General features: G+C 35.0%; 1 pseudogene; it reads left to right on the plus strand.

Annotated features, from left to right (window-relative positions):
* Nucleotides 1–10736: 10736 nt before the first annotated feature.
* LOC114294480 (acid phosphatase 1-like) overlaps nt 10737–15684 on the plus strand; it is a 36704-nt pseudogene continuing 31756 nt past the window's right edge.

The raw sequence follows: 15684 nt of genomic DNA on the forward strand, positions 1-15684 counted from the left end.
ATTTTTTAAAATCTACACTGACATATAATTTCTCCTTTTAATTTCGTTGGTCAACATTTAAGGGGCTTAATTATTTGTTGAGTTTTTTTATTTTATTTTATATTAATTAAATTGAAACTCATCTCCTTTTGTCAATTAGAGGCTTGTGGATTTTATGTTGCCCAAAACTCTCCTTGGGAGAAATCTATTACACTTATAAAATCACCATAGTAATTTGAAAAAAATAGTAAAATAACTCTCCTCAACTTTTAGTAGTAGGAAAGATTCAATGTATTGTTTCTTAGTTAAAGTTCCCCAATAATATTATTAGAGAAATTTCAGCTCGTTTCTTTGTGACGAATTTCTTTGTGATGAGTTGAAATTTCTTTGTGAAGCTAAAATTTTTTTGTGAAATTTCTCTTTGAAGAGTTGAAATTTCTCTGTGGCAAAATTTTTGTGTAAAAATATTGAGAGATCCCAACTACTATGAAAATGTTGCATTCACTATGTTATAAATTCTTAATATGAGAACTTTAAACTAAAAACCCCTAGTAATTTTATGGGCGAATTACTCTAACGGTCCATATAGTTTAGGTCTTGTGTCACTTTGGTCATCAACTTTTCAATTATGACATATTTGATCATGAATTTTGAATCTTGTTCCAAATAAGGACAATTGAAGATACAATTACTCAATTTCAACGGTAAAATTGTCAAATTAATAAAATATAAACTAATTTGATAAAAATAAATTAAAAAAAATATTTTTGAATTTTTAAAAATTATTTCTACCCACTATAAACAAAATTATGTAAAATTGATATATCTTTTAAACATTTATTTATTTATTTAAAGCCTAACAACCACCTATTATATAATTATCATCCAAACACATAATAAAAATTAATTTAGTAAAAATAAATAAATAAATGTCTAAAAGATTTATTAATTTTATATAATTTTATCTTTGGTGGATAGAAATTATTTTAAAAAATTCAAAAATACTTTTTTGACATTTATTTTTATCAAATTAGTTTATATTTTATCAAATTTATGAATTTGCCCTTAAAATTGAGTAATGGTATCTTCAATTGTCTTTAGTTGGAACATGATTCAAAATTCAAGGTCAAATGTGTCACAATTGAAAAATCAGGGACCAAAGTGATACGAATCCCAAACTATAAGGACTGTTAATGTAATTCGCCCTAATTTTATATACACGAGATCAAATTATAAAAAATGTCAAACATTTATTTTTGATAAATATAATGTGGATAGTTTTAAACGAGAATGGGTTTTGTATGATATTTTTTTAATTTTGTGTATGTAAAATTACTCAAATCACATATTGCACTTTTTCTTTTTTTTTTTGGGCAAATTACATATATCCCTTCGAGGTTTAGTAAAATTACAGATACTTCCTGAGGTTTGAAAAATTACAGATACCTCCTAAAGGTACTATTTGCATAATAAATTAGGGGACAAATTGTTATGAAAATATAAACCTCAGGAGGCAATTTATTATGAAAATATAAACCTCAGAGTGGTATCTGTAATTTAGCTAAATCTCAAAAGAGGTATATGTAATTTGCCTTTTTTTTTTTTTTTTTATCTGTTGGAATATTGTTAATGTGATTAGGTAGTAAAACTAACTAAGCTATTTGATTTGGACTTGTGTTCAGTTTCTTAAAAAATTGTTTGGGATCTATTTGTAATATAAACAAAGTTATATACAAAACCAACTTTGTGATGTACAAATAAAATTACCTTTCGATTACACAAAGTCAACCTAACTCGGAGTGCCCATACCTTTTTGTTTTTATTTTTTTCAACTGTTTATTTTAGTTCACTTCCTTTGTACTTGTGTGTGGTGGGTGCAGGCTAAAGTCGATAATCAATTAATAAATTTTTTAGTCTTTTATATTTAATGGAAAAAAATTAAAAATAAAAGATAAAAGATTTATGTTAAAATCACAAAAAATATTTAGTATTACATTATAATAACTAATAAGTATTGTTTAATCCTCACTCTTCTTGTGTTTTTAGACGCAAATAAATCAATCATACTTGTATAATCTAATTTTTTTACAAAATCATTTTCAATGAATAACAATGCTGATTATTTTAAATAGGTCTTTCAATTTTTTAATGGATCAATTTATTTTAAGTTAATTTGGGCCTTCCTTAATTTTTTTTGGACTTAAAATATACTTAATATATTAGACTAAACTATAATAAGAGAGACCCTTTTTTTGGGTATATTTTCAATGGATAACAATGTTAATTTTTTTGAATAGCCTTTTAATTTTTTAATGGATCAATTTATTTTAAATTTGTATAGGCCTTTTTTAATTTTTTTAGACTTAAAATATACCTAATATATTACACTAAATTATAAAAAAAAATGACCCCTTTTTTTTAGTCTATTTGAAGGGACCTACGCCATGGTGTTGTGGCCTATACCCAGGGCTATACCCAGGGCCGGCCCTTTAGGCTCCCCATTCTCACAGTCAGTGGGCAACAAATTGTTGGTTGTGGCGTGAATTGCACTTAAAGGGGCCTTTTTAATTTGGAAAAAATACATATCAGTGCATCTCTAAAAAAAAATAATTATTATTTGATGAACAAGTTTATCATCTTATTTTTTAATATTTATAAAATTTATCAATAATTTATAAATATTTTTAAAGATTTACATTGACATGTAATTTTTCCTTTTAATTTTTGTTAGTCAGCATTTATAAATATATATATATATATATATATATATATATATATATATATATTGTGGGTGTTGATTTCCAACCACACAACCAAACGGGGAACTCAGCTGGAGAGCACCGGCAGAATAGATTAAGTCCGAACACCTGCCAACAAGAAGATGAGAATACCGCGGTGGTTCCTCCACCCGGGGGCACTCCGACGATCAAGTCAGTAATCAATCTCTCTCAAAGATAACAAATAGTGCTTAACTCACTAGACAGAATATAAAAAGCATACTTTAGACCCATGGGGGTGCCTCACTTTTATAGTGGTCAGTGTCCAATTTCCCCTAGAAGTCTTACTTCATGGAACTCTATCCTTTACAAGGATAACATTTATCATAACTCACACTATTCAAATTAAGATAAACTCCTTCAAGAGTCCTATCTCTATCCAAATAGGTAGTTTGATGTCATCTAAGACTCTAGTCCTCTCGAATTCCGGTATTATCGTACTATATCTCGACATCATGGTCCATCCACGTGGTACCTCTGCTAACAACCTCGGCCACGTGGACTACCTAAAAATATGTCCCCACAACTGCCCCCTAAGTTCTATTACCTCGGCAAACTGAGGTAATGGAACCTATACATGTACTCTTCCGACCGAGATCGTGACTTGTCGGCGCTAAGAAATAAGGACTCATATGTCCACTTGTCAAGAATCAAGAACCAAAAATCAAGAACCATCATGTTCTATCTCATCCAGGTCCAACATCTCAACAGAGATCACATTACTAGCAGAGATCATGACTTACTAGTTCAAGAACATCAAGATCCTAGTATCATCTCATTGGAAACCAAAAATAAACAAGTTCTTCCGCCATCCAAATTCAACATCTCAACCGAGATAAATATCTCAACTAAGATCACACTTCTCAATCAAGATCATCATCAGATTGGAGCATACCAATCACGTCCCCATTGTATCGCATCAGTTCTACCTCCCGTCGCTTGATGTCAGCGCGAGCACGTCGGGAATCAAAATCATAATTTTTTGCCATCTTTTTCCAATTCTAGCAAAACCTTTTCATTTTCTCATTTCATGTCTACTTGTGCCTTTAGACTCTCTTTCTCTTGGCCTCTGCAAACCATCATCGCTGCTCTTGAAGCATTCATTCCTATTACAACTCTGGTCATCACTTCTGGCATGCACTCAGCAGTTCTGTTCCAATCATAACGTTGTTTGACTCCGGCGAATCCCTTTCCGGTATTTACTTCCTGGGCTTCACTTTGTAAGCCCTTGAGTTCTTTTATTTTAACTTTAGTTCTCCACTGTTTTCAAATATATTCCTTCTGTGGATTGTTATACATCATACACGATATCTGTATTTGTATCTACATTGTCATCTTGTATTCATATTCGAATCCCATTGTTCTACATGCCTTCGCTTGCTTTGACTCATATTTTGTCCTTCATGTTCTTGAGCCCATATTCACATTTTTTCTGTACATATCTTCTAGCACACTGTCATTGAATTCTATCAATTTTGTTCATTCCCTAAATCTATCAATGCTCTATTTTTCTTGTGTTCTTGAGTCTTTGATCACTGTTTCATGTTTTTGAGACTTGTTTCTTATGTCTGTTCTTGCTTGTTAGTAGATTACTGCCTCTGAATCCTGTACATTTGCATAAACGTAGGTTTGGGATTTGCTAGAATCCACACTTAGGAAAACTAAAACAAATTTTGCCTCCAAACCTTCCTCATAACCCTAAAACTAATAACCCAGCAGTCCTTAAGGTTTCGTCGAGGTCTTTAACCCACATAGTCCAACTTTCCTTGCCAAATTCACCCTAGCCGAGGTCACGGGGATGTTCAAATGGAGGGTAAACTTCTCCAATAAACTAGAATACTTCCGTCAGGAATTCTTCATTCCAGCTGACGTTCATCTAAGGTTGGCTGGGGAGGAGGATTCCATGATGCCTGGAGAGACATATATGCCCTTCCATGTAGTATCTATCATTTGAGGGTGAAGTCAGATTCCATCTTGATATCTTGTTTTGCTTTGGGCCGAGGTGCCTTCTTTGGTATCTGAACAAGTTGTCTTTTTGAATTAAGTCTTTTTTTTGACTAAGTGTTCAATGCTTGTCTCTGTCTTTACTGTCTTATATGATTCCATACTTAGAATATTTTTGTACTTCTTCCAAGTATACTTTAACTGTGTAATCACGTTGAGTTAGAACACATCTGACACTTACCACCTCGGATCCACTTCATCTGGGGTACACCCTTAGTTGGCCACCTCGGACCAACTTACCTCGGAGTTCACCTTTTACTGTGATCTCGGCCAACGAGCATTTTATAAAAATTCTTTAAACAACATTCAACAAGCATTGTTTCCTTACTTGTACTTACAGCCTTCCAATATTTCCAGGTTTGACGAACTGGTTGGTGATCTCGGGTAACCAACAAGTCGAGTGTCCCCTCATCTAGATATCTCGGCTGACTCCAACTTGTAAAAAATTTCAACAAGTGTTAAGCCTATTCCTTATTCCTGCTTCTTGCCCCCTAATGTGAACCAAAGTGTCACTTATGTTCACGTTAAGCATGCATCTTCAATTTTGCCGAAGTCTGATTCAAACAAAGACTAGCTGAGGTGTTCAACCTTGGTTTCTCTAAAGCAAACTTAGTTCCATTCTGAGTTTAACTCTGCCGACATGGCAAGTTTAGGTGAATTCAACTTAGTTCAACTCTATTATATGCAAGTATAATTCAACTGCCATATAAAAAGTCTAAGTTACTCGTCATGTTTCATTCAGAAATATTGCCAACTTAGTTCAACTCTATTATATGCAAGTATAATTCAACTCTGTCATATAATAAGTCTAAGTTACTCGTCATGTTTCATTCGGAAACATCGCCAACTTAGTTCAACTCTATTATATGCAAGTATAATTCAACTTTGTCATATAATAAGTCTAAGTTACTCGTCATGTTTCAATCAGAAACATCGCCAACTTAGTTCAACTCTATTATATGCAAGTATAATTCAACTCTACCATATAATAAGTCTAAGTTATTCATCATGTTTCATTCAGAAACATCGTCATAGGACTGGTCGGTCGTATCGCATAGATTTCAAATTCACAAAAATCAAACTAGCACATTATTATTACTTCAGCCGATATGCCCCATTGCCAGCAATCGAGATGATTCTATTTGGGCCAAGTTTGGCCTCCCTATGATCCTTCTTATTGCCGACAACCTTTCTCAGGATGAGGTCCCTAACCTTGAACTTTGTTAGGCTGACCTTCTTGTTGTAAGCCCTAGCAAATTGTTGCTGGTATGCCCCCAGCCGAATTGCTATTCTCTCGCACGTTGCAGGTGGATTTCAACAACATTTTCATGCTTTTTTACATAGGCTTCGGCTTCCTTTTGCATTTAAGGCCAAAAGAATCCCTGCGATATTGCTCTATGGGCAAGGGATCTGCCCCCTGCATAGTTTTCACATACTCCTTTGTGGACTTTATATAAAAATTCTTTAACCTGGGAAGGATGTACACATCGTAATATAGGTCTAGTTAAAACTCTTCTGTATAGATGGCCTTCTGCCGACAGGCAGAACCTGGCCGACTTTAGTTTGAACTTGTGTGCTTCCTTTTTATCTTCAAGGATCTGAGATCTGCTTACTTAGGCTGAGCTCTTCTCTTCTTGGACGTAATCATCTAGGCCGAAATCTTGTCTTCTGAAATCTGGGATCTGCTCACTTTAGGCTGAGCTCTTCTCTCCTTGGACCTAATCATCTAGGCTGAGATCTTATCTTCTAGAATCTTGGATCTGCTCACTCAGGCTGAGCTCTTCTCTTCTCGAACCTAATCATCTAAGCCGAGATCGTGTCTTCTGGAATCTTGGATCTGCTCACTCAGGTTGAGCTCTCGTCTTCTCGGACCTAATCACCTAGGCGGAGATCTTGTCTTTTGGAATCTTGGATCTGCTCACTCAGGCTGAGCTCTTCTCTTCTCGGACCTAATCATTTAAGCCGAGATCTTGTCTTCTAGGATCTGGGATCCGGGATCTGGAATTTGGGATCTGTTCACTTGGGCTGAGCTCTTGTCTTTTCGGACCTAATCATCTAGGTCGACATCATATCTTCTAGGATCTAGGATCCGGGATCTAGAATCCAAGATCTGAGCTTTTGTCTACTCAGACCTAAGTATCTAGGCCGAGATCTTGTTTTCTAGGATCTGGGATCCGGGATCTGTTCACTTAGACTGAGCTCTTGTCTTCTCGGACCTAATCATCTAGGCCGAGATCATGTCTTCTAGGATCTGGAATTCGGGATCTGAGCTCTTGTCTTCTCGGACCTAATCATCTAGGCCGAGATCTTGTCTTCTCGGCACCAGTTTTGGTTGTTGGTGCCGACATGTCCTAGAATGGGGATGTTCGGTTGCATCACGTTGTTCTGCATCATGAGGTTGACCACTGTCTGTAGATTTGTCAACATATTTGCCATGTTTTTCAGTTTTCTCGTCTTTTCTCCAGCATTTGTCCCTGCATACCTGAAGGTCCCTTTCTCAGTAGAACTCATCTCGGCTACTCTTTTTGTTCCCTTCCCGGCCTTTGGTGACATTATTCGCCTTAGGATTCACTTTTTGCACTTTTCTGTTATGGTCCAATTCTTTAGTGTTAGGATCTACATGCTCCTCCTCTTTATTGTGGATGTTGTCCCCAATCCTCATTTCTTGTTCGTTGTTGGCCATCTATCCTTACTAAGTTCCCACAGACGGCGCCAAATTGTGGGTGTTGATTTCCAACCACATAACTAAACGGGAAACTCAGCTGGAGAGCACCGGCAGAATAGATTAAGCCCGAACACTTGCCAACAAGAAGATGAGAATACCGTGGTAGTTCCTCCACCCGAGGGCACTCCGACGATCAAGTCAGTAATCAATCTCTCTCAAAGATAACAAATAGTGCTTAACTCACTAGACAGAATATAAAAAGTATACCTTAGACCCATGGGGGTGCCTCACTTTTTATAGTGGTCAGTGTCTAACTTCCCCTAGAAGTCTTACTTCATGGGACTCTATCTTTTACAAGGATAACATTTATCACAACTCACATTATTCAGATTAAGATAAACTCCTTCAAGAGTCCTATCTCTATCCAAATAGGTAGCTTGATGTCATCTAGGACTCTAGTCCTCTCGAATTCCGGTATTATTGCACTATATCTCGGCATCATGGTCCACCCACGTGGTTCCTCGGCTAACAACCTCGGCCACGTGGACTACCCAAAAATATGTCCCCACATATATATATATATATATATATATATATATATATATTTTAAATTGAAACTCACCTCCATATGTCAATTAGAGGCTTGTAGATTTTATGTTACCCAAAACTCTCCTTGGGCGAAATCTATTACACTTGTAAAATCACCTTAGTAATTTGAAAAAATTAGTGAAACATTTCTCTTCAACTTTTGGTAGTATGAGAAATTTAATATATTTTTTTTCTTAATTAAGGTCTCTCAATAATATTATTAGAGAAATTTCAGCTTGTTTCTCTGTGACGAATTTTTCTGTGATGAGTAGAAATTTCTATGTCTAAATTTTTCTCTGAAAATATTGAAGAACCCCAACTACTATGAAAATGTTACATGTACTATCTTATAAAATCTTAATATGAAATCCCTAGTAATTTTATACACACAAGATTAAATTATAAAAAATGTCAAACATTTATTTTTGGTAAAAATAATGTGGATAGTTTCAAATGAGAATGGGTCTTATATGATATTTTTTATAATTTAATTTTGTATATGTAAAATTACTCAAATCACATTCCCATCTACTCTTCCATTTTTTGGAATATTGTTAATGTGATTAGGTAGTAAAACCAACTATGCTATTTTATATGGACTTGTGTTAAAAAATTTGTTCAAGATCCATTTGTAATATAAATAAAGTTAAATTTGAACAATTTATTATTCAACTCAATAAACTTACATGTACAAAATTAAATTACTCAAACTCAGCTCGTCATTAGCTCGATTAAAGTTTATTTGCAATTAGTTGAAAAAGTAAGCAAGTTAATCTTAAATACATTTAACATAAACAATCTATTACTTGACTTGAGTCAACTTATTTATAGCTCTTAATGTAAAACACCCAAAATGTTGGTGTCCATTTTTCTTTCTCATTTAGCCTTTTTTCATGCTAATGTAAGAGAGAAGTGCATGAAAATAAATATATAAAATTATTTTATAATGCCAAAAGAAACATATTTATTAAGATTTTACTATTGATCGGTAACTAATATGAGTGGATGAACTCATTCAAACAAATTAATTTTAACACATAAAATAATAAACAAAATAGTAAGGGATCAATTTCATTATTATAGTATTATTAGAAATCATTGTGGGGCCCATGGTAAAATGGGCTCTTTGTTCAGGTTCAATTAAATCTATGATTTATGCTAGTAAATTAGGGGGAAACTTACCAATAAGTCCCATATACAAAGTTCAAGGCTCATCTAATTCTCAAACAAAACACTTGCACCAATTAGTCTTATATAATTTTAATTGTTACCAAAAAATCTTTTTTTTTTTTTTTAAATTTGCAGACACTGTTATATCTTACTACCGTCGGACTTCCGTCAAACGGTTACCGGAGACTCGTTGGAATGTTCAACATCACCGGAAAGTCGCCGGAGTATTGTTGAAAAGTCACCGGAGTATCGCCGAAAGTTCACCGGAGTGTTAAGAACGTTAATGGAAGTCGTCGGAATGTTCAAAACGTTCACTGGATGTTAAGCACATCATTGGAGACTCACCGGAATGTTTAGAATATTGCAGAAAAAAAAGAATAAATGAAGAAATTAGAGCAAAAAAATATAGCAAAATGTGTTAAATATTGATAAACTAAAAGAAAAAAAAATAAAACGACAAAAAACAACAACAATGGAAAAAACATATGCTATTTTTCAATTTTTGTAAGGTTTAGGCAAATAATCTCCAATATTGATCAAACTGAAAAGTAAGTTTTGAAATTGTAAAATGTTACAGTTTCAAAGCAAAAATCTATTAAGCATTTATCCTTATTAATCAAACTGAAAAACATGTTATGAAACTGTAAAATTTTAAAGTTCCAAAGAATGTTATGAAACTGTAAAATTTTACAGTTTTATACCATGATTCATTCTAGCACCAAAAAAATTTGAAACTGCAAAATTTTACAGTTTTCACCGCCTGTAACTAAAACTCGAAAACTACTTGTTCAGAACTTGAAAATTTTCTCCATTAGAACAGAAAAAGAGAAGTGTATAATAGAGAAAATGTAGAAAAAAATAAGAGATCGAAGGAGAGAGGCGGATATAGAGAGAGGATTGTATTCCGACAATTATTTTTTGTTTAGATCTTGCCATATCTGATGTAGATCTACTCAAATCTGATGTAGATTTACATCAGATCTAAGTAGATCTACTCATCTTCTTCGTCGGAAATATATCTTCTTCGCCATCGGTGAGGGTGAAGTCACGAGTTGATTTTGATGGTTGGTGGTTACTGGCGAACCCCGATCAATGGAGAAAAACGTGATCACCGGTCGTCGTCCATGACAAAGAAGATGAGAGAAAAATACAAAAAAAAAAAGAGAGAGAGGAAAACGTAAAGAGTGAGGCAAAAAGCACACAGAGAGAGAGAGAGAGAGAGAGGAAAGTAGGACTTTTGGGTTTACTCAAAAAGTTGTTAGATTAAATAGTGTGCACATATTTCAAATAGGACCTTTGGGTAATTTTTCCTAAATTAAGTTCCCATCTAACTAGTTACACCTAAACCATGTGAATTTCAGAAGAGGTCATTGATAATACAACCTACCCCACCATGTGACCTAAAATCAGATCTTAATCCCATGCCATGCCATCCCATCCCATCCCATCCCATCCTCCACCAAAAAAATACTATAAAAATTGCTCCACCCCCTCCCTCTCTCTATAGGGGTGAAATGAAAATGGTACAAATGTAAAGAGAAGTGTGCTTGTTTCTAGCCATCATTAGTGGAGGCCTCTTCATTAGCTTGGTGGCTGCAGGTGGAGGAGATTGGAACATTTTGAATCATCATCACAAAAACAGGCCATTCAATGTGAATGTAAATGTACATGTGAGTGGTGGCAACGGCGGTGGCAGTCACAGCGGCAGCCTGAAGAATTACTGCGAGAGTTGGAGGATGAATGTGGAGATGAACAACATAAGGGGATTTGAAGTAGTTTCTGAAGAATATATTGACTTCATAGGAAAATACATGACCTCTTCTCAGTACAAGGCTGACTCCGAGAGGGCCATCGAAGAGTCTTCACTCTATCTCAGTAGTTGCTGCTCTTTCAAAGGTGATGGCAAAGATGCATGGATCTTTCACATTGATGACACCCTCTTATCTACTCTACCTTACTTCAAGAAACACCACTTTGGGTAAGTCTCCCATCTACTCTGAAATTTTTGTGTGTTTTTCTATGATTCAAAAACATTTGTCATTGTTAGATTATACGAGATGAGAACACTACAAGAATTTACACTTTTGCCGACCAAAAAAATTTTGGTCGCAAAAAAATGACATTTGGCGACAAAATATTAATTAGTCGCGAATGATCATTATTTTGGCGACCAAATATTATTGGTCGCAGAAGGTTATATTTCGGCGACCAAAAAAAGAGTTGGTCGCAGAAAGTGGTATGCTTTTGCCGACCAACTAAAAATTTGGTCGCGGAAGGTCACATATTTTTTGGCGACCAAAAATTTGGTTGCCAAAAACTTGTTTTCAGCAACCAAAAAAAATTAGTCACCAAATTAGTACTTTTAGCGACTAATATTTTAGTCGTCGTTGAATGAGATTTGGCGACTAAAAAAGTTTGTCGGCGAAGGTACATTTTCTGCGACTAATATGGTCTTTTGGTCGCCAAAAGTTTGAGAGGGAAATTTGATTTTTAGTGGGGGCGGGAATTGAAATTTTTTGGCAACAAATAAATTTGGTCGCTAATTTAAAAACGACGTCGTTTTGTACCATGAAATCAGAAAAAAAAAAAATCAAATCGGTGCCCTCTCTCTTTGTTTCTCGGTCCGCCCTCTCCCTCTCTGTGTTCTTCCTCTCAATCGGTGCCCTCAATCGGTGCCCACTCTCCGCCAAATCGTCTCTGCTTCTCGAGACCGCTCCATCAAGCTGTGGAACACTTTGGGTGAGTGTAAGTACACGATTCGGGATGGTGATGCTCATTCCGATTGGGTCAGTTGTGTTCGATTTAGCCCTAATAATCTTCAGCCTACGATTGTGTCTTCGTCTTGGGATCGGACTGTGAAGATTTGGAAGTTGACCAATTGTAAGATTAGGGCTTCGCTTGCTGGGCATTCTGGGTATGTGAATACGGTGGCCGTGTTGCCCGATGGGTCGCTGTGTGCGAGTGGTGGGAAAGATGGGGTTATTTTGTTGTGGGATCTGGCTGAGGGAAAGAAGCTTTACTCGCTCGATTCGGGTTCGATTATTAATATGAATGTATGAATGTATTGTATTGTAGAACCCTAGATGTCTTAGGATATTTTCAATTCCTACATTAAGTATACATGTCAATGGATCAATACTTTTTCTTACTGTAACCTCTATGATTTTTGTTTATTTGTTTTTACCCTAATCAAAGATATTAGAATTTTATTTTTCTTGTCTTCCTTTACAAGGAATTCTGAATTGCAGCCTGATGGATTAGCTACATCACATGTGGTTTAAGATTGCCGAGAATCCTCTTAGTTCTGTTTTTGTGTTGATTTTTCTTGCTTCATACTAATTTAGGTAATATGTATAATTATGCAACATCATTGCCAGCATATGTGAGGGTAATGAGTTTACCATAGTCCATCTATCATGATGGTGGATCTTCTCATCTCATTCTGACATGGGTTACTTTTTCATGAACCATGTTAACCTTGTTGTGGCAATATATTTCCACTCTTTTTAGTTGTGGTGTTCTCTAGGGCACATCAAAGATTGTGTCTGTTACTGTGTGTGCCTTCTTTTCTTTCTATAATTTCTCTACAAGATCTGCCTAGATATGTTCTGTATCAGAGATTTATTATGTTGGGCCTCCATTTGGTTATGGACAAACCATTCCCTCTGTGGATGTCTAATTGGGGAATTAATGTTTCTACATGCAAATGTCTAATAGCATGATCTTGTTTCAAATTTACTTATTAAAAGGAAAATCATGATCTTGTTCCACTTTTAATTATGTATTTTTTGTTGTTTTAAATAATTTCTAGTAGTTGGCATATATATTATTGAGGGCTATGACGTTCTGATTCTTTTTATATTATGTGGTTGTTGAATTGTGAGTTTTTACCTGTGTCTTCCAAGTGTATGCAAGATGGATTTCAGTACACCTATTGTGTATATATATATATTTTAGTGTCTATTAGAGGAGTCATGTGTTGGTTTCCTCCATCTTCTAATGTAATTCTGTTCAAGTATTGTAAAAAACTATGTTTTTTATTTTTTAAATTATGCTATTTCATAGTTTGTGGACAGCTTTATATGCATTAACGTTGTTCGGTCATTGTTGCAGGTGGGCGTCCTCCACCAGAAGAGGTGGCATGACTGTTTTGGGAAAATTTGCTGTTCCAAAACCTTTAAACTTACCAAGCCAAAGGTATCTAGCTTGCTGCTTAATTATTTCCATTTTCCTATGTTAATTATGGGGGTTCTCTCTCTGAAATTCTGTTCAATGTTGTTTCAAGGTTAGAAAATCATGGTCTGAACCCAAGTGTGGAAATTGTTCCCAAGTGAGTAATACATAGTCTTGGTGATATATACTCTCTCTCTCTCTCTCTCTCACACACACACACACACACACACACACACGTGCATGTGCAAGCACTTGGAGACATGCACACCTTTTTATGATCTTTCCTCATCTGATAATTCAGTTGCATGGGGTCCAACTGGTGTCTCAGAGAAATTGGTAGGATGGCATAATTAAGTTCAGCATTAAATATTCATGTTATAAATTTTTAGTTAAAAAAATATTTATTGTCTTGCTTCTAGTTATTAAAAAAATTGCTGCAATACATTGTCTCAAATCTTATTTATATGAATGATTAGATTTCTTAGTTGGAGCTGCCTTTTTTCATTTTTAACCCTTTTTGTGTTTATAGTAGTTACTCCTGTTAAGGTTGCTGCATTATCTCTTGGCAACTTGACCTAACATATTATGTATGCAGGGAGTGGCAACCTCCAAGAAGGATGGGTTCTCTCTGAGTTCTGGAGACTTTCCGACACTTGGTTCAGAAAAAGACAATTCTGGAAAGAGTCCCGACTCACAAGGTGACAGTGCTTGCATATAAGAACTTCTATGTCAGTTGTCTTCTGTTTGATACTTCTCTTACAGTTCTCCACTTCTATTACATTTGTTTTTGGTTGCCACTGTGATTGATGCATTACATTATTTTTCTACTAGGTCGGTACTCTCTACAATGATCAGAGTAGTCATCTCTTTTTTGTATTTTTCTCAAGTTTGGGTCTTGATAGTTCCATACCTTGCATGGTTCGAGTCTTGTCATTGTACTTAACTGCTCTACAATATAATAAAAGTCCAGGAATTACAATACTTCAGGTTGTGGCAATCTTTACTCTCTTTTTTTCATCAAGTTTGAGTGAAAATTTAGTTAAAAACTTGATCTGCTATACAACACTCCGATTCTTACTCTCTCCTTTTTCATCAAACCTGTTTTAACCATTTTTGATGAAAGAAAATCATCTCCCATCCTAATCATTTTAGAATTTCGTTGAATTTGAGTAAAAATATGTGGTGAAGGATTTGGTTCATCCTTTTGCTGAAAATTTTGCCTCTCCCTTGATTTGATACAAGTTTGATTTGATACAAGTTCAATGAAATAATTGGAGCTCACTTGTTTAGCCCTCTATTCTTCAAATTAAAATTTTGGTCAAAGAATTGGTGAAGGATTGGAGGTGCTCTATTAGCATGCATGTAAAGGCTAATTGTTGCGACCCATTTGCTTTGGAACTCTGTTTTGCAGAAACATTGCTTGGTCATCCTTGAAGGGTTTTCTTTCTCCAAAATTGGGAGAACTCTCTTCCTTACAAGAACTGTATGCTTTCCATCTGTACATCCTACACAATTTTCTCTCTTATTTTTTTGTCTTCCAATTATTCTGTTATTTGTTAAGTAGAGCACAAAATGTTTGAAAACTTATTCTGAGAATGGTTGAAACTTAATCTAACATCCTAATGCATTACAGAATTTTGCATGGGAACAATCTGTTGGTTCAATACCCAAAGAAATTGGCATGTTAAAGTACCTAAAGGTCTTGAATTTGGGAAATAATCAACTATCAGGTCCAATTCCTTCCGAGCTTGGGAGCTTGACCAGCCTTCTGAAAATGTAAATGGTGTTTGACATTTTGTTTCTTCAATTGAGTTTATGTGTTTGCTTCTGGTTTGAGATTTTGCTTTTCTTGTTTCAGGAACCTTCAATCCAATGGGTTGATTGGAAAACTGCTTTCTGAACTTGGCAATTTGAAATACCTTGAGGAACTTCGGCTGGATAGGAATAAGCTTCAGGGAAACGTTCCTGCAACTAACAATTCAGATTTTACATCCAGCATGCATGGGATGTAAGTAAAAGATTCATATATAATTACACTATAATTCCTCTAAATGTTGCAGTTATCTATTTGGGGATCGATTTGATGCGCTTTCACTGAAAATAGTTGCTTGTAGCAAGAATGTGAATAATATTAATTTAATTTTTTGTGGTAAGTAAACATGTGAACTTGAATGAAGAAAATAAAAATGTATAACTACTATATACTTGCACTTCCTATTCCTGTATAATTCTTCCATCAGCTAGAATATTGATGAGCTGATCAACACAATCTATAAATTCATAGTGTGGCATCTTTGTGAACAACCCATTAAACTTCTGTGACACAAA

This window comes from Camellia sinensis, chromosome 12, assembly GCF_055761805.1.
Source record: "Camellia sinensis isolate YWXY chromosome 12, ASM5576180v1, whole genome shotgun sequence".
Taxonomy (NCBI): domain Eukaryota; kingdom Viridiplantae; phylum Streptophyta; class Magnoliopsida; order Ericales; family Theaceae; genus Camellia; species Camellia sinensis.